Source organism: Macaca fascicularis, chromosome 5, assembly GCF_037993035.2.
Source record: "Macaca fascicularis isolate 582-1 chromosome 5, T2T-MFA8v1.1".
Taxonomy (NCBI): domain Eukaryota; kingdom Metazoa; phylum Chordata; class Mammalia; order Primates; family Cercopithecidae; genus Macaca; species Macaca fascicularis.
Window position 1 is genome coordinate 105,313,165 of NC_088379.1, and position 26,589 is coordinate 105,339,753.

At 38.2% G+C, this 26,589-nt stretch overlaps 1 long non-coding RNA gene across 1 annotated transcript in view; it reads right to left on the bottom strand.

The window, feature by feature from the left end:
• Window positions 1-19,583: 19,583 nt before the first annotated feature.
• LOC135970804 (uncharacterized) overlaps window positions 19,584-26,589 on the bottom strand; it is a 31,513-nt gene continuing 24,507 nt past the window's right edge. The window contains exons 2-3 of the long non-coding RNA XR_010586652.2: window positions 25,553-25,719; window positions 19,584-20,786 (exon numbers count right to left, since the gene is read on the bottom strand). This is a non-coding gene — a long non-coding RNA (uncharacterized lncRNA). The remainder of the gene's footprint in view (window positions 20,787-25,552; window positions 25,720-26,589) is intronic.

Genomic DNA, 26,589 nt, shown 5'->3' on the forward strand with positions numbered 1-26,589 from the left:
AGGAAAGGTCAAAATTATCCTTAGAAATCCTTTAAATCACTCATAAGTTCTGATTTCAGGATTTTGAGTAAAAACCTGCATAACATAATATGTGAATGCACGTACTTGTATGCAATATATAAGTGCACATATTTATTCAGTATATAATAAAGAACATATATGCAAAATAACACTTTACAACATTTTATTTCCGAGTTCCCCACCCCCACACACAGCGTGGTTGAATTTATATAAATCAAATGCACTTGAGTCAAGAAAGTTCTCTATTTCAGAGATTAGATATACCTTTTGGCCTCTGAGTTCTATTCTGAAGTCTTCCTTCCTGTTCTGTGTCCGAAACAAGGTCATTTGGAACCAGCTGTTCACCTTAGACATTGTTTCCATGAAAACGCTTTCATAAATGCCAGTGATCTTAATTAGACAAATCAAATAAACACAAGAAACACATATCTAGGAACCACTGATCCATATTATTAGCTAGAGAGGCAGAATTTTTTATTTCCTAGCCATAGCCCTGATCTTTTCAAATTCCTGTTATTTGTTGCCTTTCTTGTATAAAATGATTCATTCACCTGGTTTACTTGCAGTTTTTAAAAAAAGCCATTAAATGTATTTTCCATTTCTTCTGGTATGCAATCAAATTTAGGTTATGTAAAATGGCACAAGTGAACACCTCCTGTATGTGTATACAGTTTTTGTGTTTATAATGGAGTGAAAGGGTAGGGGAGTACTGGGCTTCACAGCTTCTGAGCAAAGTGTTTATATCTCTCAAAATGGACTTCTAAACCACACATTTATCCTTTTGCTGTGAATGGACATTTTCTTACTTAGTTCTAGGTTTGCAGAACTACACTTTTTAAAAGTTCAGCTTCCATGGCTACTGGCATGAAGAGGACAACGCTGATGACTCAATTGCTTAGGCCAGAACACTGTAGAGAGAATAAGAATGATCTCTCCTGTGTCTGGAAGTAGAGAATGTAGAATATTCTTAGTGAGACACCAGGTGACCCTGTAAAATATAGCAATAGCTGATAGAGTCAGATTTAGGATTGAACAAGATAATACATGTGAATTGCTTAAAACAGTGCCCAGCTTACAGTGAGCCCATCATTGTTTGTTGCTATCATTTCTATTGCAGTCTCATCACAAAGGACATCCTAGCAATGAGTTTTGATCTTTTGGGGAACATCTAGCAAAGTTTTCATAACTTACTGACCCCAGGTACTCCAAAGACATATAAAAGGCTGGGTGGAGTTCTCCTCTAATGCTAGATATTCATTTAGAAACAAAGACGATTCAGCGAAGCATTTATTTTGTAGCCTTTGTTGGGAAGTAGATTTGTGGTTCACCACTTGGAGCATGAGTAGAAATCTGTAAGAAGAATTACTCTGTAAGTCATTTAGCTCAATCCACTTATTTTAAAGATAATAAAATTGCGACTAAGAGAAGCACCAAATTCTTGTCATATCAGTGATAATAAGTAGGTCTTCTTTGCTCATTTGTTAAACTCCATGGGGAAAGGAAATCCAAACTCACATTTAACTATCAGATTGAAACACAGTAAAATGTTGTTAAAGAAAGTGAACTCTATGTAGCTTTTAAAATTAATCCTACTATTGAGATTTAACTAACCTCACAAGGTTTTCAGACACTTGGCCAAAGGATATGGTTGTACATCTCTACAAAGAGTTGAATAGTTGAACAATTTATGCATTTCATTATCTCTTTACTATCAAGTAAACTAACCGCAGAAAAAGCAATCAATAGGAATCTAAATAATGACCAAAATTAAACTTATTGCTAAAATTGTCCTTTAATTGACTCAATAGTATGTGCTTTTATCATGAGAATACCTGCAACATGCCTTCTTTACCATGGGCTATGGAAAACTGTGAAGAAGCTAGGGAGTTATGTTGCCAAGTTAAATAATGATTATTAAAGATGTAATTATACATGTTCAAGAAGAAAATACAGGGCAATAAACTGAGAACATCATAATACAGAAATGCAAATGTTCTATCTTTTACTTTATAAAGAATTTACCTACAGGTTAAAAACAAGGAGATTTTTTCTCCTTTCCCATCATCCTCATCATCATGTCAACATTATCATCATCATCATCATCGTATCATCATCCTCAGTACAATTTAATGAGTAGTTGTTATAAGCTAGCAATACACTGTTTTACATATATTTTTGTTTTGGTCCTTTGATGCTGAGGCTGGAATCACCCCAAAAGCAGTGTCAGGGGAATTCCTACAGAGGAGTGCCCACACACCAAGCTGAGATGGAACTAGTTGGGATTCCAAAGAAAGAAGCAATAAATGCCAGGGTAATCGGCCCAAAGCATTTATGAGGTGAACCTAATTACAGAGTGCTGCACTAATCCTTGTGACAGACAGTGAGAAAAAAAATGATATTTTACTTAGGTATGTCTGCAGAGAGGGGGTCAGGGTACAGAGTTTATATGAGGGTTTAAAACTTTTTGCTCAAGGCTGGAGCCAGTTCCTCTCAGTGTTTTGGGCAACAACCTAGAGACCTTTATCAGTGTCTATGAATGTTCAAGGCCCCAGTTTGGGTTCAGGCCTGCTGGGATAAACCTGCGGCTGGTTGGCTCACAAAATGGTCAAGGCACTCTGTGATTTTCAGTAAGGACACAGGAAGAAAGCAAGAGGAACTGGGGGATCTTGCAATTATCAAATTAATCCTTATGTTAGTCTTTTAGGTTAGGTGTTTATTACAATCATGATTCAAACAAGAAAACAGAGGCACTTCTTTCTTTAGGTCATACTGGTAACAAATAGCAGGACTGTGATTTAAACTAAAGTTTGTTGATTCCAAGGCCCAACTTTTGAATCATTTAGTGCTATTGTTAAAATTTGGTAAATATCAAGGTAAAGAAATAAAATTTCCAGAATTCTGAAAACATTTTCAAAGGGAAATTAAATTGTACGCAGAGACACTAAACAAAGTCAATTATTTTATTAGCGCTCTAGAATTTGAGAGGAGATAGTACCTTCAAAAGTTTCCATAAAACACTGTATTGGTAATCTATTGCTGTGTAACACATTATGCCACAATTTAGTGGCTTAAAACAACAAATTTTTACTATCTCGCATAGTTTCTGTGAGTCAGAAACTTGAAAGTAGCTTAGCTAGTGGGTTCTGGTTTGAAACCTCTCATGAGGTTGCAGTCAAGATGTAGGACAGGGCTGAAGATGTACGAAGGCTTAACTGGGGCTGGAGAATCCACTTCCAGGTTCACTCATACACTGGCAAGAAATTTTAGTTCCTTGTTGGCTGTTGGTAGACCTCAGTTCCTCACCACGTGGGCCTCTCCACAGGGCAGTTTTGAATGGCTTCCTAACATGGCAGCTGGCTTTCCCAGAGCAAGTGATCCAAGAAAGAGAGGGAGCAAGACAGAATCCATGGCACCTTTTATAACCTAGTTTTGAAAGTCGCATCCATCACTTCTGCCCCATTCTGTTGATTATATTATGGAAGAGGACTACATAAGAGTGGGAATACTGGAAGGAAGAGACCACTGGGACCATCTTGGAGGCTGGCTATCATCATTTTATCAAAGTGTCAAAGAGCTTACCATCAACATTTTCCATTATTGTTAAATTAAGTAAATGGTGAATTTTACACAGTTGCTATTAGGATGCCTTACATAAGCACTATGGCCATTCTAAGGTGCCACTACTGTGTTTATTTTTAGGAAGCCATCATAAAATATTTGGACTAAAGAATATGGACAAAAAGAAATTAGTTTTCTCCCTGGAGAGTGTCTTTTAGCAGTCATTATTCAACAACTCTTTATTCTTATCCCCTCATCCCCTTAATTTTCATGGAAATCTAAATACTAGATCTACCGTCATGCTGGTGTTATAGCCACATCTTGGTATTGAATGGAGCCACAACAAACATAAGGATCAGCATAAGCTCCTGAAGAATACCCTATATCATATTTCTTTTGATGAAAAGTATTAGGAACCTTCCTGACCTTCTTTTCATCTGTGTGTCTCTAGCTTTCAGCAGACCCTAGCATATAGTGTTACAAATATGACGAATATTAGACCTGTTCTTGATAAGAAAAACTTAGTGGAAGTTCTAATATGGGATGATCTTAGAAGTAGAAAATGCCAAAGTATCTTCAAAGTAATTCAGAAGAAGATAGTTTTCCAGGAGATAGAACTCTCCATTAAAAAAACTAGGTCTTGTGGCCAGATAAAGACATGAAATATCCTAGTTTCATGGAAAGGTAGACAAATCGTTACAGCCAGGTTGGTGAATCTGCCTTAGGGAAAATGAAACAGACTGGGTTGAAGGGAAAAACGAAACTTGGTTTAGGATCTGTGTACCAGGAAGTCTTGCCAACAATCCAATTTACAGTAAGCTCTTTGACACTTGTCTCTGGTCCCTTCTAAAGCCACAAAAAATCCAGTAGCAACAAGCCATGGAGATAAGGGTCAGCGAGAGCTAGAAGAGGTTTGTATTTGACACATCTGAAGGCAATGTGACTGGGACAGATAGTCATTATTTAAAGGAAGCAAAGTTGTAACCATGGAGATGGGGACAATCACCAAGTACAAACCTGACAGGAAGACAGAAACAAACAAACAAACAAACCAGTAAGGCAGGATAGCCGATTAGAAGCAGCAGTAGTCTGCAGAACTCACAGAAGGAAATGAAAGTGGCAAGTAAATTTAGCATTTTCAACTGAAATATCAAGATTCTCACACGGGGACTGACTAGGCAAACAGCTCTGCCCACAGAGAATGAAGAAAAGCAGGGTGGGGCAACAGCCCACCCGGGAGCAGCACAGAGCCAAAGGAACCCACACCCCAGCCAAGAGAAGCAGTGAGTGATTATGTGATCCCACCCTGGAAACCATGCTTCTCCCACTAATCTTTGCAACCAGGATATCCCTTTGTAAGCCCATGCCACCAGGGCCTTGGTTCCAACACACAGAGCAGTGTGGAGTCCCAGCAGAGCAGCCACTCAGGCATGCACAGAGACCAAGGAGTTTTGCATATTCTGCCTCAGGATTTCCAGCAAGGTGGGAGATCCATCCATGCATACCCCCAGGAGAGGGCTGAATCCAGGGAGCCAAGCAGCATTGTTTCTTAGGCCCCATAAGTTAAGAGCCACTGGTTTCTGTATTAAATCCCTTCCACAGCACCTCATAAGGTAAGAGCCACTGGCTTGGAATTCCAGCCAGCCACCAGCAACAGGCTAGAGTCTGCCTGAGAAAGACTGTGTTCTAAGGGGGAGGGAAAGCTACAATCTCTGTGGTTCCATTGACTCAGCTGTTCCAGTCTGCCAGTTCTGAAGAGTTCAGATGGTGCAGATGAGGAAGGGTCACCCACAATACAACACAGCTGCACTACCAAAAAGCAGCCAGACTGCTTCTTTAAGTGGGTCCCTATTCCCATTCCTCCTGACTGGGTAAGACCTCCTGACACCTCCTACAGGTGTAGTTCAGGCTGGCAACAGGTCAGTACCCACCTAGGATGAACCTTCCAGAGGAAGGAGCAGGCTGTCATCTTTGCTGTTTTGCACACTTCACTGGTGATACCTCCAGGTATGGGAAAAACTGAGGAAACTAGGATCTGGAGGGGACCCCCAGCAAACCACAGAAGTTCTATTAAAGAGTAGCCTGACTGTTAAAAGAAAAACAAACAGAAAACAATAACATCATCAGCAAAAAGAAACTCCAAAAATCCCCATTTAAAGGTCAGCAACCTCAAAGATCGAAGGTAGATAAGCCCACAAAGATGAAAAAGAATCAATGCAAAAATGATGAAAATTCAAAAAGTCAGAGTGCCTTGTGTCCTCCAAATGATTGCAGTACCTCTCCCACAAAGACAGAACTGGGCTGAGGCTGAAATGGCCGAAATGGCAGAAGTAGACTTCAGAAAGTGGGCAATAAGGAATTTCACTGAGCTAAAGGAGTATCTTGTCACCCAATGCAAAGAAGCTAAGAATCATGATAAAACAACACAGGAGGTGATAGCTAGAATACCCAGTTTAGAGAGGAACACGACCGACCTTATGAAGCTGAAAAATAGAATGCAAGAACTTCACAATGCAATCACAAATATCAATAGCAGAATAGATTAGGTGGAAGAAAGAATTCCAGAGCTTGAAGACTATCTTGCTGAAATAAAGCAGACAAGAATAGAGAAAAAATAATGAAAAAGAAGAATAAAACATCTGATAAATATGAGATTACATAAAAAGATGAAACCTATGACTGACTGGGGTACCTGAAAGAGAGGGAGACAATGGAACCAAGTTGGAAAATATACTCCAGTATATCATCCAGGAGAACTTTTCTAACCTAGCAAGACAGGCCAATATTCAAATTTAGGAAATCTAGAGAACCCTAGTAAGATACTCCATGAGGAGATCAATCCCAAGACACATAATCATCAGATTCTGCAAGGTCAAAATGAAAAAAATATGTTAAGGGAAGCCAGAGAGAAAGGCCAGGTCACCTATAAAAGAAAATCCATCAGACTAACAGCAGACCTCTCAGTGGAAACCCTACAAGCCAGAAGAGATTGGGGTGCAATATTCAACATTCTTAAAGAAAATAATTTCCAACCCAGAATTTCATATCCAGCTAAACTAAGCCTCATACGTGAAGGAGAAATAAGATCCTTCTCAGACAAGCAAAGGCTGAGGAAATTCATTACCATCAGGCCTGCCTTGCAAGAGCTCCTGAAGGAAGCACTAAATATGGAAAGGAAAAACTGTTACCAGCCACTGCAAAAACACACTGAAGTACACAGACCAGTCTCACTATGAAGCAACCCCATAAATAAGTCTAAAAAATAACCAGCTAGCATCATGATGATAGGATCAAATTCACATGTAATAATACTAACCTTAAATGTAAATGGGCTAAATGCCCCAATTAAAAGACACAGACTGGCAAGTTGGATAATGAGCCAAGATCCATAGGTATGCAGTGGTCAAGAGACCAATCTCACATGCAAAGACACACATAGGTTCAACATAAAAGAATGGAGGAAAATTTACCAAGCAAATGGAAAACAGAATAAAGCAGGGGTTGCAATTCTAGTTTCTGACAAAACAGACTGTAAACCAACAAAGATCAAACAAGACAAAGAAAGGCATTATGTAATACCTTTCAACAAGAAGCGCTAACTATCCTAAATATATAACCACCCAATACAGGAGCACTTAAATTCATAAAGCAAATTCTTAGAGACTTATATAGAGACTTAAACTCCCACACAATAATAGTGGGAGATTTTAAAATTCCACTGACAATATTAGACAGATCATGGAGACTGAAAATTGACAAAGATATTCAGGACCTGAACTCAGCTCTAGATCAAGTGGACCTGACAGATATCAAAGAATTCTCCACCCAAAATCAACAGAATATACATTCTTCTCTTTGCAACTGGGAATTACTGTAAAATTAACCACATAATCAGAAGTAAAACACTCCTCAGCAAATACAAAATAACTGGAGTCATAACAGTCTCTCAGATCACAGAACAATCAAATTAGAACTCAAGATTAAGAAATTCACTCAAAACCACACAACTGCCTGGAAATTGAACAACTTGCTTCTAAATGACTACTGGGTAAATAATGAAATTAAGGCAGAGATCAAGAAGTTCTTTGAAACTAATGAGAACAAAGAGATAACATACCACAATCTCTGGGATGCAGCTAAAGCAGTGTTAAGAGGGAAATTTATAGCACTAAATTTCCACATCAAAAATCTAGAAAGATCTCAAGTTAACACTTTAATGTCACAACTAAAAGAACTAGAGAACCAAGAGAAAACAAACCCCAAAACTAGCAGAAGACAAGAAATAATCAAAATCAGAGCTGAGCTAACGGAGATGGAGACAGAAAGAAAACCTTCAAAAAAATCAATGAAGCTAGAAGTTGGTTTTTTGAAAAAAATAGTAATAAGATAGACCACTAGCTAGACTAACAAAGAAGAAAAGAGAGAATAATCAAATAAACACAATCAAATGATAAGGGGGATATCACCACTGACCCCACAGAATATCAGAGAATACTGTAAATACCTTTATGCAGATAAACTAGAAAACCTAGATAAAATGGATAAATTCCTGGACACATACACCCTCCCAAGACTGAACCAAGAGGAAATTGAATCCCCGAACAGATCAATAATGAGTTCTGAAATTTATACATTAATGAATATCCTACCAACCAAAAAAAGCCCAGAATCAGATGGATTTACAGCTGAATTCTACAGAGGTACAAAGAAGTACTGGCACAATTTCTACTGAAGCTACTCCAAACAATTAGAAAGGAGAGACTCCTCCCTAACTTGTTCTATGAGGCCAGCTTCATCCTGATACCAAAACCTGGCAGAGATAAAACAACAAACAAAATATTCAGGCTGATATCCTTAATGAACATTGATGCAAAATACTCAACAAAATACTGACAGACCAAATCCAACAGCACATCAAAAAGCTTATCCAACACCATCAAGTTGGCTTCTTCTTTGGGGTGCAAAGTTGGTTCAACATGCACAAATCAATAAATGTGATTCATCACACAAACAGAACCAAAGACAAGAACCACATGATTATCTCACTAGATGCAGGAAAGGCCTTCAATAAAATTCAACATTCCTTCATGTTAAAAACTCTCAATAAACTAGCTATTGAAAAAACATACTTCAAAATAATAAGAGCCATATATGACAAACCCACAGCCAATATCATACTAATGGGCAAAAGCTGGAAGCATTCCCTTCAAAAACCAGTGCAAGGCAAGGATATCCTCTCTCACTACTTCTATTCAACATAGCATTGGAAGTTCTGGCCAGGGAAATCAGGTAAGAGAAAGAAATAAAGCGTATTCAAATAGGAAGAGAAGAAGTCAAATTATCTCCATTTGCAGATGGCATAATCCTATATCTAGAAAACTCCATCATCTTGGCCCGAAAGCCTCTTAAGCTGATAAGCAACTTCAGCAAAGTCTCAGATACAAAATCAATTTGCAAAAATCACTAGCATCCCTATACACCAACAATATATAAGCAAAGAGCCAAATCAGGTATGAACTCCCATTCACAATTGCTACAAAGAGAATAAAATACCCAGGGATACAGCTAACAGGGGAAGTGAAAAACCTCTCCAAGGAGAACTACAAACCACTGCCCAAAGAAATCAGAGGACACAAAGAAATAGAAAAACATTCCATGCTCATGGATAAGAAGAATCAATATCATGAAAATGACCATACTGCCCAAAGTAATTTATAGATTTAGTATTATTCCTGTTAAACCACCATTGACATTCTTCACAGAATTAGAAAAATCTATTTTAAATTAAATGGAACAAAAAAAGAGCCCAAATAGCCAAGAAAATGCTAAGAAATAAGAACAAAGCTGGAGGCATTATGCTATCCAACTTCAAACTATACTACAAGGCTACAGTAACCAAAACAGCATGGTGCTGGTACAAGAACAGACACATAAACCAATGGAACAGAATCGAGAACTCAGAAATAAGACCTGACACTTACAACCATCTGATATTCAACAAACCTGATAAAAACCAGCAATGGGAAAATGATTTCCTATTTAATAAATTGTGCTGCTAGGATAACTGGCTAGCCATATGCAGAATATTGAAACTATACCCTTTCCTTATATCATCTACAAAAATCAACTCAAGAAGGATTAAAGACTTAAATGTAAAACCCAAAACTCTGGAAACTCTAGAAGAAAATCTAGGTAATACCATTCAGTACATAGGAACAGGAAAAGATTTCATGACAAAAACACCAAAAGCAACTGCAACAAAAGCAAAAACTGAAAAATGGGATCTAATGATTCTGCACAGCCAAATAAACTACCATTAGAGTGAACAGACAACATACAGAATGGGAGAAAAATTTTGCAATCTATCCATCTGACAAAGGTCTAATATTCAGAGACTACAAGGAACTTAAGAAAATGTACAAGAAAAAAACCAACCCATTAAAAAGCGGGCAAAGGACATGAACAGACACTTCTCAAAAGAAGACATACATGAGACCAACAAACATATGAAAAAACCTCAACATCATTGTTCATTAGAGAAATGCAAATCAAAACCACAATAAGATACCTTTTCACTACAGTCAGAATGGCTATTATCAAAAAGTCAAAAACAACAGATGCTGGTGAGGTTGTGGAGAAAAAGGAATGCTTATTCACTGTTGGTGGGAGTGTAAATTTGTTCAACTATTGTAGAAGACAGTGTGACAATTTCTAAAAGATCTACAAATGGCATAAATACCATTTGACCCCCATCCCATTACTGGGTATATATCCAAAGGATTATAAATCACTCTATTATAAAGATATATGCACATGTATGTTCACTGCAGCACTATTCACAGTAATAAAAGCATGGAATCAACTTAAATATAAATCAATGACAGACTGGATAAAGAAAATGTACATAACACCATGGAATACTATGCAGCCATGAAAAGGAATGAGATCATGCCCTTTTCAGGGACATGGATGGAACTGGAAGCCACTATCCTCAGAAAACTAACACAGGAACAGAAAAGCAAACAATGCATTTTCTCACTTATAAGTGGGAGCCGAATGGTGAGAATACATGGACACATGGTGAGGAACACCACATACTGGAGTGTGTTGAGGGAATGGGGAGAGGGAGAGCATCAGGAAGAATAGCTAATGGATGCTGGGCTTAATACCTGAGTGATGGGATAATCTGTATAGCAAACCACCATGACACACCTTTACCTATGTGACAAATCTGCACATCCTGCAAATGTACCCCTGAACTTAAAATATAAGTTGAAGAAGAGAAAAAAGAAAACAGCAAGGTGAGTAGGAGGATCAGATGCAGGGCAAAAATAAGAAAAGGTTGGGAATATGGCTCCAAAGCAGGAATTGTGAATAATTTACTCCAATCAAGATTTACCTTGACCACTCTACTAAAATTGCTCTTGTAAAATTTACCAATGACTCCCTGGATTTAACAATAAGTTGTATGTTGATCAATACAAAGGGCAGTTCTCTGCTTTTTTTCATCAGCATTTGACAGGGTTGTCCATTTTCTACTCTTTGATGATAACTTTCATTATTTGGTTTCTAGGCAACTACACTGCCTGGGTATTCCTCCTACCTTGATCATTGCTCCTTCTCAGTCTTTTGAGCTTGTTCCTTTCCCAGCACATGGTCTTCTTTTCTTCTCCCTGTATACATACTCACTTTGTGATCTCACCCAGGCTCATGACTCAATACAATTTATACACCAATGATTTCCAAATGAATATCCCCATTCTCACCTCTCCCATAAACTCAGGTTTCTGTCTCTGTTGGGGTGTCTAAACTTAATATGCTATGCCCCAAATTAATCTCCTTGTCTTATCCCCAAGCCTGTTTTACCTATAGTCTTTTCCATTTCAGTGGATGGCAACTCCATTCTTCCAGATGCTCAGGCCAAAAACCTTGGTGTCATCACCAACTCCTTCCATTCCACCTCACAGTCAATTCATCAGCAAATCCTATTGGCTCTGCTTTCACAGTATATCCAGACTCTCACTGCTTCACCCAACTTCCTCTGCTTATTTCCCTGTTTTCAGCCTCCTCCTCCTCTCTCCTGGTTGCTGATGTAGTCTCTCAAGCATGCTCCATTTCAACATTTTCTCCTGTAGTCTATTCTCAAGTCAGCCAGGTTGTTTCATTTTGAAGTATAAATCAGAGCATGTCATTCCTCTGCTCAAAACCCATTTCCCACCAAGCAAAGCCAGATATCTTGTAATACCCTGACCCTTCATGAGATGACTTTATTTCTTTCTCCCTCAATCCCTGTTCCAGCCACAATGACCTCTTTGCAGTTTTTGAAAACACTTTTGTCATTTGTATCGACTATTCCCTCTGCCTATAACACTCTTCCCCAATCATTCACATGGCTAACCCCTTCAGGTCTATGCTTAAAGACCAATGCCTCAGTGCAGTCTAGCATGACCACTCTTTTTAAAACTTTAACCTCCTCCCAGCTCCAGTCTTTCTGATCTGCTTTCATAGTTTTAAAAAAAATACTACTTTCTAACATACTATAAATTTTAGTTTATACTTATCTATTATGTTTTTTCATGGTGAGACTATCTCCCACTACTAAGGAATTAGTTCAGCAAGGCTTTTTTTCTGTTTTGTTTACTGGTGTATTCCAAGTGTCTAGTAGAGAGCCTGACATATAGTAGGCACTCTATAAATATGTGTTTAAGAAATAAATGATTTATATATTAAAGGATTGAGTCTTAACACTCTGGGGAGAAAGTCTTCTACAGAAGGATAATGGGTAAAGCAAGAAGCCCTGTCAGAAGCTTAGTGCTCCAGTTCTGGTGAAGTCTCTTGGAGCTCTGACCAGGTGGTAGCAGCTGTGCAATCTTGTGTGTGGCCCAGCCCCCTTGTCTGAACAGAGCTGACCTCACCATTAGCAAGTGCTTTCTAAGTCCTCACTTAGTCCTGGTCTCACTTCCAACACTTGTTAGATAATATTTCCTTAAAGTCCAGCTCAAACATTAATATCCTTGTGAAGCCTTAATCAACTTCTGTCCACCTAGGCTGAATTTGTTGCTACCTTACCTTGTTTCACATCTTGCCCATATCTTTCATATAATGCTCTTCACACTGCATGAAAATTAGGAGACATATCTTTATATATTCATGAGTTTGTGTTTCTCCTGCTAGATTGTGAGGTCCCTGAGTATAGGGAATATGTTTTATTGATCTTTCATCTTTGTAACTAAACTAAAATTAATGCCTGCCCATGATAAATGGTCTGCAAAAAAGTAGCAATTTTAGATCAAGTTCAATAAATTTTATTTCAGAGAGATATTTTCTTGTCTTAAACTGTTTTAACTCAATAATATAATAACAACACATGCAGGAGGATTCTTTCTTATAGATGTTGCACATTTTTACAATTTTAAAAATGTTTTTAAAGGAGAACGACCACCATTCCTGCAATTAAAAAATTTTTAAGTGCAGAAGAGTCCAAGAATACTAACTTGCTTTTTTTCTCTTTTGCTTTTGTTTCTTACCAGAAAAAAGATTCAGAATTTTAGATTATCCCTCATTAAGTCTTGAGTTTCTGGCCTTGAAAGTTAAGCATGTCTTCTGCTCTAAAGAAGCAGATTAAGCCAGTTGTGCTGGCAGCTTGAAGCGTTTGGAAGCTGGCCAGAACTGCCAAAGAAATTTTGTCCCCCTTTTTATTCTCTTCCTTTCCTCCAGGCTAGCTCAGAGAGTCCATTTGCAGAATCAAATGAAAATCAATCCCTTTTTATGCAAACCTTCCTGAAGCAGCAAGTCTATGTTTGGTCACAAGAGCAGAGGTTCGTGCAGTGGAAGCCCTGGTGGTGATTTCTCCCAGCTGAGGGCTTGCCAAAGTTGTCTCCACCTCATAGCGATGAAAGGCTGGATCAAACAGCTCTCAAAGCCAACCTCTATTAGACTTGCCGTTTCTAAAAATAGTGCACTTCAGTAAACACCATTGTGAATTTGCAGTTTACTTGCTGGGGAGTACATTGCCACCTCCACCAAAATTTCATGCATGCATGTATTTATTTCTAGCTTATTGGACATTCTTTTATCAACTAAAACCCCCAGCAAATTTATTTTTTGTTTTAAAGTCTGATATTTAATCAATTCCTGCTCAATTATTTAGAAAATATGAATAAAAAGATCTCTGAATCAGAGCAGGTTGAATGAAAGAAGTTTAACCAAAGATAAGATTGAGGTTTCTGCAGTTCTTGGAAAATGTCAACTGAGGTTGTAGAGACCCAATGCCCCAAAAAAAGGATTGGGTCAATCAAATTAAGACAGTGCATTGCTTGCTACAAATTCTCCTGAGTGGTGTTTGCAGATTGTAAATATGTATCCTGTTTTATTGTCTGAAAGGACCCTAACAGTGGAGGTGCTGTCCTTATTTTTGGTTTATGTTCACCTTTGATCCTGACAGAAACTAAATCTCTCTGTTCTGTAGCCAGCACCTGATCCTTGGACTTCTGTTCACCCTCACCTAAAAAAAGATAGGAGAGAAAAAGCACATCAAGTGTACAAAGCTCAGCACTGGTTTAGGACAGGAACCAAGTAACATGATCTCCAGTGGAAGCCATGGGGATCACCAAGGGAGGATGTGATGGTTTGAGCTGACTTTAGCCCAGGAGGTCTCCAGGCAGGTGGGAGAGATGTGGGAACCTGAATAACCACAAATGGGCAGAGTCTCTACTTTTTGGTATATTGGAGAGGTGACACTATGAAACCAGCTTTCCCCAACATTAGGGTCAACTGCATTAGATTTTGTGCAGAGGAAACATCAGAGTCCCAGTGAATCATGGCCCCTTCCATCTATCGTTTTCAACACCCGCTATTTTTTTTGAAGCTTGTTTGTTCTTCTCCAGAAAATATCTATTTTATCAGTTTGTCAAGTCAACCCAGCAAATTAGGATAACAATTTTGGAAAACAAATCTTTTAATCTGAAATCAGATAGAAAAAAAAGAAATAAGTGTTATATAATGCTAGCTAAAAAATGAAGGAAGTGATAACAATAGGCAGAACAAAATAGGAGAGTTAAGAAGTCAAAATTTCCTGGATTTTTTTGTATTTTGCCCTTTTCCTTTTTCTCTTTTCGTGCCTATCAACTATTTGTATATTCTTCATGTACTCAATTATTCCATCTTCAAAATGAATAGAAACTAGGACTTGTCAATTAACATTTTTGAGCTTCTGTTTTCTTTTATGCAAAACAGAGATAACAACACCTACTTCACAGACTTGTTAGTGATGAGATAACTTGTGTAGAGGCTCTTGGTTGAACAGACTCATTTATTTGTGGTCAGTGAACATTCATCAAGCATCTACTATGTGTCAGGTACATATATGTGTTAAGCACTGATATTATAATCAACACAGTGTGTGTACTTTCATCTGCAATTTTCCTCTCTTACAGATGTCCACCCTGGGTTAAAATGCTTAATAAATGTTTAAATAAACTATAATTGCTAGATAGTTTTATAATGTCATCATGATAAAAACTATTTAAAAGTAAAATTTGGTTTCTATGAAGTATATCTACAACTTATCAGAAATACATCTACTGTGTACAGAAATGGGCAAGTACAGACATTCATTTACTTCTTCACATATTTCAGATACACCATGGATTGTGAACAAAGGGCCTACTTCTAGAAGACTTACAAACTTTATTGGCTACAGTGAAGCAAAGGAAGGTGCATGTATCTTAGCCTTTCCCAAAAAGAGAATGGAAAGAAAAAGGACTGTTGGTTTTTGGGAGCAGATCCTATGGAGGAGCTTAGCAATCTAGAGACTCTTCCACATTCTTCTGTAGTCCATATCCTGCGCCCCTGAATTGGGCACCATGGTGGAGTGTCCCTACTGGGACCGGTTTCCAGGCTGTGACACATTGATGGAAGTGGAAGTTTTCCCTCAGTCTGTTTTGATACAAAGGGCTTTATATTACCTTCTTGTGGGGTCCTTCTCCAGCTACCTGAGAGCCTGTTGCCATCGGCATTCCTCTTACCTCTCTCAGCACCTGTGTGGAGCAATAACTGTTTCAGTCTTACATTAGATCTTAGGGCTTATATACCTCACATGACATTTCTCAAGAAGCTGTGTAGACTATCTTTGGAAAATTTTGTTTGCACAACCATAAGAAGAAGAGTTGAAGCACTGCACAACTCAAAGAGGCTTCAAACATTCCGGTCTATAATCATAGCACATTTTAAAGTTGTGGCCGGGCATGGTGGCTCACATCTGCAATCCCAGCACTTTGGGAGGCCGAGGCGGGTGGATCACCTGAGGTCGGGAGTTAGAGACCAGCCTGACCAACATGGAGAAACCCCGTTTCTACTAAAAATACAAACTTAGCCAGGCATGGTGGCGCATGCCTATAATCCCAGCTACTCAGGAGACTGAGGCAGAAGAATCACTTGAACTCTGGAGGCAGAGTTTGTGGTGAGCCAAGATCGTGCCATTGCCTTCCAGCCTGGGCAACAAGAGTGAAACTCCATCTCAAAAAAAATTAAAAACTTTAAAAACTAAAGTTGTGTTAGTGCACAGCATATCTAGCCATACAAGGCAACCCTAATAGGAAAACTAGAAGCTCTACAATATTCCCTAAAACTGAAACTGAAGCTTGATTACATGTGAAATCTACACTCTCTTTCATGTCCCCGAAGATTGTTTTGGCACTTTAATCCAGCTTTCTAGTCAGTTAGCATTGGAAAGTGTCCTAAGTATAGGCATGCTTAATATCTAGGAATCTATCTCCTCCTCTTTATTTGAATTATCATTGCCTTAGTTCAGGTCTCTATCATCTCTTCCCCTGAGTTACTGTTACAGCTTCCTATCTGGTCTCCCTGCCTCAATCTCTCCTTGTCCCCATTCATTTTCCAGTGTTGACAGGTGACCCATCTAAATCACAGTCTGATCATACCATTCCCCTGCTTGCTTTTAACTTTGATAACTTTCCACTCCCTCTTAGCACAGTTATAAAACCCTTCATGATTCTGGCTTTTGTTCTTACCTTTTGCTTCTGCAATACCATGCTTGGTGAAGTCAAGTTAAGGTCTCTGCATTTGATACTCCCTCTGCCTAGAATTTCCTTTTACCCTTCCATCTCCTTTTACAGACCAAGCCCAGCTTGTATACAACCTCGCCTGGGAGCAATCTGAAGGCAATAAAAATATTTCTGGCTGGACATGGTGGCTCACACCTGTAATCCCAGCACTTTGGGAGGCCGAGGGGGGCAGATCACAAGGTCAGGAGACCAAGACCCTCCTGGCCAACATGGTGAAACCCTGTCTCTACTAAAATACAAAAAATTATCTGGGGGTGGTGGTGCATGCCTGTAGTCCCAGCTACTGAAGAGGATGAGGCAGGGGAATCGCCTGAACCCAGGAAGTGGAGGTTGCAGTGAGCATAGATTGTGTCACTGCACTCCAGCCTGGTGACAGAGTGAGACTCTGTCTCAGAAAAAAAAAAAAAAAAAATTCCCTCTTACCCACAGACTACTGAAAAGTAACAGTCTCGAAGAAAAGTTGAGAAAGAAAGAAATTCATGCCTGGTCCACCATACACCTGATTCATAGGGGTCAGTCGCTAGTGGTAAGTTCAGTTAACTATATAGAGTAAGGCCATGCTGAGCCAAGCTATTTTCCTTCCTAACCTCTAGGCCAAATATCAGGGCTGACACCAAGGAGGTGAGTACTTGGGCACTTGTAAGTGACTCTGGGCTGCCACTCAGAGATAATCAGATGTCAAAAAGACCCCATGAGAGGCAGCTGCAAGTCACATGGGAAGTAAAAGATGGAAAATGTAACAGAAAAAGTATAAGCCCAGGAAGCAGAAAAACTGAGTTCCAGTCAGAAGATCTTTAGATTCCAGCATATCACTTTAATGCAAAAGGACTGGACTCTGTCATAGGTTGTTATACTGTGCTTCATATAGCCTGGGACAGTTCTAGATGTTTCTCAAGGACCTCCATGGGGGAATAGAGATGAGGAATATAATTCCCCCAGAACAGCTCCTCTCTTGATGGATATTCTGTTTTTCTGTGTAAGATTTCAACTGAAGAAAGGGTCATGTTGCTTAAAACGCATTAAAAATCTCTAAAAGAAATTAATAAACAGCAGATGTTCCTTGAACCAACATGTCCATCACCTTCTCCCAGAGTTAAGTAAGATGTGCTGATAGATGCACTTGGTGACTGATGGGGCACTCCTATGGGCTGTTCCCACAGATACCTACCCCCCTCCTCCCTCCAGGAGAGCCACTTACTGCCCAAGGATCAGTTGGACTTTGTCTTCAAGCTAGTAAATGCCAGTTGTACTTGTTATTTCAATTATATTGATTTAATTATATATTATATAAGCCAGTAAAATCGAGTGAAAAGAGAGTACTTTTTTTTAATATGGTTTGACTGTGTCCCCACCCAAATCTCAACTTGAAATGTATCTCCCAGAATTTCCACGTGTTGTAGGAGGGACTTGGGGAAGGCAACTGAATCATGAGGGCCAGTCTTTTCCATGGTATTCTCATGATAGTGAATAAGTCTCACAAGATTTGATTGGTTTATGTAAAAAACAAACAAAAAAACAAAACAAAAAAAACACTTTTGCGTCTTCCTCATTTTTTCTTGCTGCCACCATGTAAGAAGTACCTTTCACCTTCCACCATGATTCTGAGGCCTCCCCAGCCATATGGAACTGTAAGTCCAATTAAACCTCTTTTTCTTCCCAGTCTCAGGTATGTCATTATCAGCAGTGTGAAAATGAACTAATACATTTTTTTCTATGAATACTAAGAAGTATTAGTATCAGTAAACTACCAGAAGTGTTGCTGAGGAGTTATGTATGAAAGAGTTAATTCTTTGGGGAAAGATTGTAATAATCTAAATGGAAGCTACTCTCAGATTGTTTTATAAATATCTTGGAGTATTAATTCTACTTTAAATAAATCTATAATGCATAATACATTAAGAAATTGTACAAAATACAAAGTGACATTCACATAAAAGAGGCAACAAGAGAATTCCAAACACCGTGTTCACACCAAAATCATCATTGGCTCTACATTAGACATTAGAAAATAAATAAACTTCTATAGTTTAAGAAAAAATAAAATATTTAAACATATATACATATATCTATGTGATTCCCCACTTTGACTTTAAATTAACTGCAAGTGCCATCATCTAAGTTTATATGTGTGAAAGAAACAAATGATAAAATATTTCTTCTGCAAAAATGAACCAACCCCCAGTATCAGCTTATAATCTGAGGTTCTGATGGCATTGTTTTCTTCCAAACAGAGAAGACACTTCTATTAAAGTGAACACTGACTGGCCTTGCATATGTGCAGCTGTCGGGCTCAATGGCCACTATAACACAGAAAACATGGTTGTTTCCAACTACAACAGCTGTCCCTGATTTTTAGTCTTTCTTAAGTTTCAGCAGAGACTGCAATATGGTCATGGAAAAAAAAAAGTTGGACGAGAAGAAGATAGTCGGGGGTGTGGAGTGAATGATGTGACCTGGAGGCTCTCTCTCTCACTAGTCAGTATATTTGTAGTGCAACAGGGCTCTGTTTGGCAAGCCCAATGTTACAGAGATTTATTGATTCTGCTTTCAAATGTGATCAGCCACTGAATGACTTGTCTCACTTTCGGGTGTAGTGTATGTCTACCATACAAAGCATTCTTTGCCTAGAAACTATTGTAACTGTTTACCGCAAAATCAGTGTTGCTACGAGTCAATAACAACGTGCCAAGTAGGTGGGCATTGATCAAACAAGAGAAATATATATTAGTTACTTGAAAGATTCACTATATTCTTTGGTGGAAGGTATAGCCATTCTGAAAAGTGAAAGGCATATAAAACAGTTTTGTGAAAGACTAATTTATTTCATTAGGAGTCTTTCTGACCTATAATTAAAGTACAACCTTTAGTAAACAAATAAAGAGCTTAATGTTTTAAATTACATACAAGGCATGAGCCTCCTAAATGGCATCCTGTCACCTGGAGAATCCCATGTGGAAAAGCAAACAATGTTTTCAAAACCTCTGAATAAAAAAACATCTCCTGTATCTTATCACTCTCCTGACCTCCTCACACCTCTTCCCTATGGCAGCCATTTTCTCAGTCCAGATATGTTTCATGAATACTAAAATCTCTTTTCTTTTTAATAACACAATTGAAATTACATTTTATGTACTGTTCTTCAACTTATTTTATGCGTCTCATTTTTGGGGGTCTTCTTCCCCGCCCCCGTCTTATTAAAGTACAATTGACAAATAGAAATCGTGTATATTGAAGTATACAATGTGATATTTTGATATATACATACACTGTGAAATTGTTACCACAATCAAGCTACTTAACATATGTATCACCTCACATAATTAGCTTTTTTTCTGGTGCTGAGAATATTTAAGATCTATTATCTTAGAAAATTTGAATTATGCCAAAAAATTAGCTGGGTGTGGTGGTGGGGTCCTGTAGTCCCAGCTACTCAGGAGGCAGAGGCAGGAGAATGGTGTGAACCCAGGAGGCAGAGCTTGTAGTGAGCCGAGATCATGCCACTACACTCCAGCCTGGGCAACAGAGTGACATTCCATCTCAAAAAAAACACAAAAAACAAAAAAGGAAATTTAAAGTGTGCAATACAGTATTACTAACTATAGTCACCGTGCTATGTATTCGATCTCCAGAGCTTATTATCCTATATAGCCAAAGCTTTGTACTCTTTGAGCAACATCTCATTTCTCCTACTTCTCCCTACCTGTAGCAACCACCATTCTACTTTCTGCTTTTATGAGTTTGACGTTTTTAGGTTCTACATATGAAATCATGCAATATTTGTCTTTATGTGCCTATCCTGTTTCATTTAGCATAGTGTTCTCCAAGTTCATCCATATTGTTGCAATTTCCTTCCTTTTTAAGGCTCAATAATATTTCATTGTATATACATGCCATGTTTTCTTTATTCATTCATCATTTGATGGACACTTAAGTTTATTTCATATCTTGGCTATTGTGAATAATACTACAATGAACATGAGAGTGTAGGTATCTCTTCAAGATGTTTATTTCAGGACCGGAAACTGTGGCTCATGACCGTTATCTCAGCACTTTGTGAGGCCAAGGCAGGCAAATTGCTTGAGTTCAGGAGTCCAGCCTCTGCACCATAATGAGAACTTGTCTCTACAAAAACAAACAAACAAACAAACAAACAAACAAACAAACAAACAAAAACAGCAAAAAGAAATATAAAAATTAGCCCAGCATGGTGTTAGGTACCTGTAATCCCAGCTATTCAGGAGGCTGATGCAGGAGGATCACCTGAGCCCAGGAGGTGGAGGCTGCAGTGAGCCATGATCATGCCACTGCACTTCAGTCTGGGCAACAGAGCAAAATCCTGTCTCAGTAACAATAATAATAAAAGAATACTGATTTCATTTCCTTTAGATATTTTAGATATAGACTCAGAAGTGAGATTACTGGTTCATATGGTATTGCTGTCTACTCTCTCTTCAATTCTGTTTATATTTGCTTTATATATTTAAGTCCTCCAATGTTGAGTGAATATATATTTATAATTGTTACATATTCTTGATAAATTGACACCTTTATCATTATATAATGACCTTCTTTGTTTCTTGTGATAGTTTTTGACTTAAAGTCTATTTTGTCTGATATAAGTATAGCCACCCCTGCTTTGTTTTAGTTAACATTTTTATGAAATATTTTTTCCATCCCTGCACTTTCAGCCTATGTGTGTACTTAGGACTAAATTGAGTCTCTTTTAAGGAGCATATATTTGAATTTTGTTTTTATCCACTCAGCCACTCTATGTCTTTTTTTTTTTTTTCTTTTTTTTCTTTGAGACGGAGTCTTGCTCTCTCACCCAGGCTGGAGTGCTGTGGCATTATCTTAACTTACTGCAACCTCCACCTCCAGGGTTCAAGTGATTTTCCTGCCTCAGCCTCCTGAGTAGCTGGGATTACAGGCACCCATCACCACATCTGGCTAATTTTTGTATTTTTAGTGGAGTTGGGGTTTCACCACGTTGACCAGGCTGGTCTTGAGCTCCTGACCTCAGGTGATCCGCCCACCTTGGCCTCCCAAAGTGCTAGAATTACAGGCATGAGCCACAGTGCCTGGCCCTATGTCTTTTAATTAGATATTTTAATCTGTTTACATTTAAAATAATTATTGAGAGGTAAGAATTTACTATTGTCTTTTGTTAATTGTTTTCTGATGATTTTGTAGTTCCTTTCTTCTTCTTCTTTTGATGTCTTTCTTTCTGATTTGATGATTTTGCAGTGTTATGCTTATTCCTTTATCTTTTGTATACCTACTAGACATTTTTTTGTGTCATTACCATCAAGCCTACATAAATCATCTCATAGTTAGGACAGCCTGTTTTAAGCTGATAACAACTTAACTGATAACAACTTAATTCCGATCACATACAAAAACTCTATGCTTAATTTCTCCTCCTCCCACATTCTGTGTTTTTGACATCACCATTTGTAAATCTTTTTATATTATCCATCCATTAACCATCTTTTTATATTATCCATCCATTAACCAATTATTGTAATTATGGTTATTTTTAATAGTTTTATATTTCATACTAGAGGTCAAAGTAATTTATATACCATTGTTACATTATTAAAGTATTCTGAATTTGACTATATTCTCATCTTTACAGTGAGTTTTATGTTTTCATATTGTTAGTTAGCATCCTTTTGTTTCAACTTGACAAACTCCCTTTAGTGTTTCTTGTAAGGCAGGTCTAGCAGTAATGAACTCTCTCTGCTTTTGTTTGTCTATGACTCTCTGTCTATTTCTGAAAGATAGCTCTCTTAAATATGGTATCCTTGTGACAGAGGTTTTTTTTATATTTCAGCACTCTGAATATAGCATTACACTTTCTCCTGGTCTGCAAGGTTTCTTCTGAGAAGTCCACTGATGGTTTTATGAGAGTTCCTTACTTGTGACCAGTCACTTTCCTCGTAATGCTTTCAAAATTCTCCCTTTGTAGTTAACTTTTGAGAATTTGATTGTAATGTGTCCCAGTGACCATTTCTTTATTTATCTGAGGTTCTTTAATTCTTTGAGTTTGGCTCCCTTTTTCTTTGCTCCCTTTTTCTTTGTCCCTTTTTTCTTTGCTCCTTCTGAAACTTTCATAATGCATATATTGGTTTGCTCAATGGTGTACTATAACTTCTGTAGGATTTATGCACTCTTTTTCATTTTTTTTCTTTTTGTTTCTCATAATTTCTAGTGATGTATTTTTGAGCTCACTGATTCTTCCTTCTGCTTGACTGAGCCTACTGTTAAAGCATGCCATGGAGGTTTTTAGTTCAGTCATTGTGTTCTTCAGCTCCAGAATTTCTCATTGATATTTATGGTTTATGGTTTCTGTCTCTTAAACTTATCTTGTTCATGTATTATTTTTCTGATTTTATTTCATTGTCTGTGTTCTCTTGTAGCTAGGTGGAGCTTGTTTAAGACAATTATTTTGAGTGCTTCGTCAGACAGTTCATGCGTTTTCATTTTTTTAGGTTTGGTTTATTTGTTTTAATTTGTTCCTTTGGTGGTGGTGTGCTTCCCTGATTATTAATGATCCTTGTGTCTTTGTATTGGTGTCTACACATTTAAGAAATAGATACCTCTTTCAATATTTACAAACTATCTTCAACAGAGAAAGCTATTCTCCAGTCACCTTGCCTAGAAATTTTGAGTGGACCATCTAGTGGGGTCCATGTGTGTGCTTCCTGTTGGAGTACTTAGGTGAACTGACCTCACACCAGGGTCTGCAGGGGTATGCCTGGAACCTGAGTTCAATGGGGCAGGGCTCATGACTGGGTCCATAAGTATTGGCCTGGAGTCTGTGTCTTCAGGGACAAGCCTGGAGACTGGGTCCACAAAGGTGAGCCTGAAATTTGTTTCCGTAGGAGCTGACCTGGTGCTGGAGCATGACTTAAGTATGAGTCCACTGGGGCTGGTCTGGTGCTGGGGCAGGCCTGGCACCTGAGTCCATGGAGATGGGCTTGGCACTTGGGTCCATTGGAGTGGACCTGGTGCCAGGGTTAACTAGAGTTGATGTTGAAGTCAGGTGCTCACTTCACTCTTCTTCCCCCAGGTGGAGGGTATCTTTCTCCATACTGTGTGGAGGAGGGATGCAGATAAGGTGAAACTGTTCTTTCTACCTTCTTTAGGGTGTCTTTTCTTTATTTCTATGCTCCACCCAAGTGCTGTAATATCTCATATGGATTCCTTAGCTCTTATGAAGATGTTTTCATGCATGGATGGTTGTTCAAATTGGTGTTTCTGTGAAGGAACAAGTGCTGAAAATTTCTCCTCTACCATCTTGCTGATATCACCCTTCTACACTCACTTTTAAGCTATATCACAGTGTACAATTCTATGCATTTACTAAAGCTTATTTAGTTAGATAGCCCATATTTTATTTTATAATTGAACAAGGTCATAATGGAACAAAACCATTAAAATAATATAGAATGATAAAACTTAAAAAAAAAAAACAAAACTTCTGACCATCTGGGAGCTACAATAGCTATTCTGAGGGGTGGGGAAGGGGCTGGCCTCTGAGGATTAGCAGTTTCTCTTGAGAGCAGAAATAGACCTGCTGGTGATGAGCTTTTCAATCTTTCATGAAATTCAGGGCTAGTTCTCAGGCTCAATGAGAAGGTGTTTAATTTCTCAGGGAACAATTCACAGAACAGAACTTTAGTAATATCAGGAAATATTTCCCAACATTGTCATTACCTTTAACTGATCTCTCCTAGTTTATAGCACCTCTGCAAAGGTGTCAAGTAAGATGGAGTCAGAGTTTTCAAAAACCAGTCTCTTCTGGTGTAGCAGGTGTTGAGCCATTACAAGGGCTCATTATTCCCTTGATTAATTTCTTTTCCTTTATTTGGTACCATGCTTACCGATTTGGGGTAGACTGAGTGAGCTTAATGGAGTCTCCCAAACTGAAACAGCCAACTGGAGCACAGTTCTTAATGGGATAAGAATAGTCATGCTTCCCAGCTTCCATCCATAGAGGTAGAATTGCGGAGTTCCATGAAAAGGGCATTAACATTTTCCAACCTTGCTGACTTTGAAAAGCCTGTCCCACCTAGGGCTAGCTAATTCCCAGAGATAGTTAAAAACTAGCCTATGAGTGTCTTTTATATGTACACTAACCAGTTAAGATTCCATACCCCCACCACCTCCTCCCTAAGGCTCTCACACTCAGGGCCACTATACCCCTTTCCTAATCACCCCAGGGCCTGGCACCAGAAAACTAGGGACTGCCCTAGAGCCTGCTGAAATTTATTCAAACTAGCCAATCCTAAATCTGCATACCCTGTCTGTTCTGTTCCTTCCCATGAAAACCACCATAAAGATTATTTCCCACATTTCTCACTAAATCTCTCTGCCTCCTGACTGACTCTGGTGTTTCTCCATGTCCCAGCCCCAAACCCAACCCCTAACTCAGCCTCGGTGTGGTGTGGCAGGCTCTTCTCCTCTGGGGATGTGTGAGTATAACAAACTAAATTTTTAATGACAGTGATCTCCCGATCTGTTGGCCCAACCATGCTTGAATAACAATAAAGCCTACATTTTCAAACACACGGGTGGTACCTGCCAGCTTGACTTTGCATGTTGTTCCTCATATGCATTCACCTAGAGCCTAGAGGCTTCAAGCAACCACTATTCCTCCTGCTAGGGAGCTTTTGCTCTTGCTGTTCCTCTTGCCAGAAGCAACCCTCTTTATCCTGAACCATTCCCCAGACCGAGGGAGCCTCTCCACACTTCAGATCTCATCTCAATCATCTAAATCCTTAGAGACCTTACCTGAGCCCCAGTCTGTATTTGGCCCTTTGCCATTGTTCTAATGGCATTCTATTTTGTCTTTGTAGTGCATAACATACTCGGTGTTTGATTACCTGGGAGATTATTTGGTTAAGGTTTGGTTTTCCCTTTAAGACTGGAAATGCCAAGAGAACAGCAGCTGCATCCTTTTTTTCTCATTATTGCGTCCCTATTGCACTGTCCGGTACATGGCATGTGCTCCTTATTTGTGGTTTGAAGGGATGGGTGAATCCCTTGGGGACTGTTGGAAAAGAGAGAAAGAGTCTTTAAAGATAAGCTAAAGTTCAGCAGAAGAAAGTTGGAAGAGTCTCAGAGAAATACATTTTATTACTGTTAAGATGGCCTCATTTTCCCCAGTCAGCTGAATCATAACAGATGACACAAAGTGTTAAATAAATCCAAGTACATATTTATGATGAAATATTATACAACCATTAAGAATTATGTTTGCAGTCTAATTGTCTCCTAAGTATGGCACAGTCATAAAAAGAAATACTACATAGTTACTCAAATTATACTGCAGATTTATGTTTACTAACATGGAAAAATGATCCTGATATATTGTTCATATTTTTAAAAAAGCAGATTAAATTTACAGAACAATTCGTATAGGTTAATGTTGCTTTGCTTAAAACTGGTATAAAATTATAAATATGTGCTTATGATATACAAGGAACTGTGAAAAACATTTTACATTAACATGAAATGTAACAGTCTTATAAGGAAATTACTATCATTATGTCCATTTTAAAGGTAAATAATAGGAAGCTTTTAGAGGTAAGACATTTGCCTATACTTCAGAGCTAATTATATTAACAATGATTAGTTATCTTTTTAAAATTTTATTTTTTAAACTTTATTTTCTAAATTTTCTGCAATTAACATAGGTTAGTTTTATAATAAAAGAAATAATTTTCTTATCTACATGCTTTAATGACATTAAAACCTTAAAATATTAATTTTCTAAATTTTTTAACTTTTATTAGATTCAAGGGATATAGATTACATGGGTATTTTGAGTGATGCTCAGATTTGGGGTAAAATGACTTCATCATACAGGTAATATAGTAACCAATAATTTTTCAACCCTTCCCCCTTTCCCTCCCTCCTG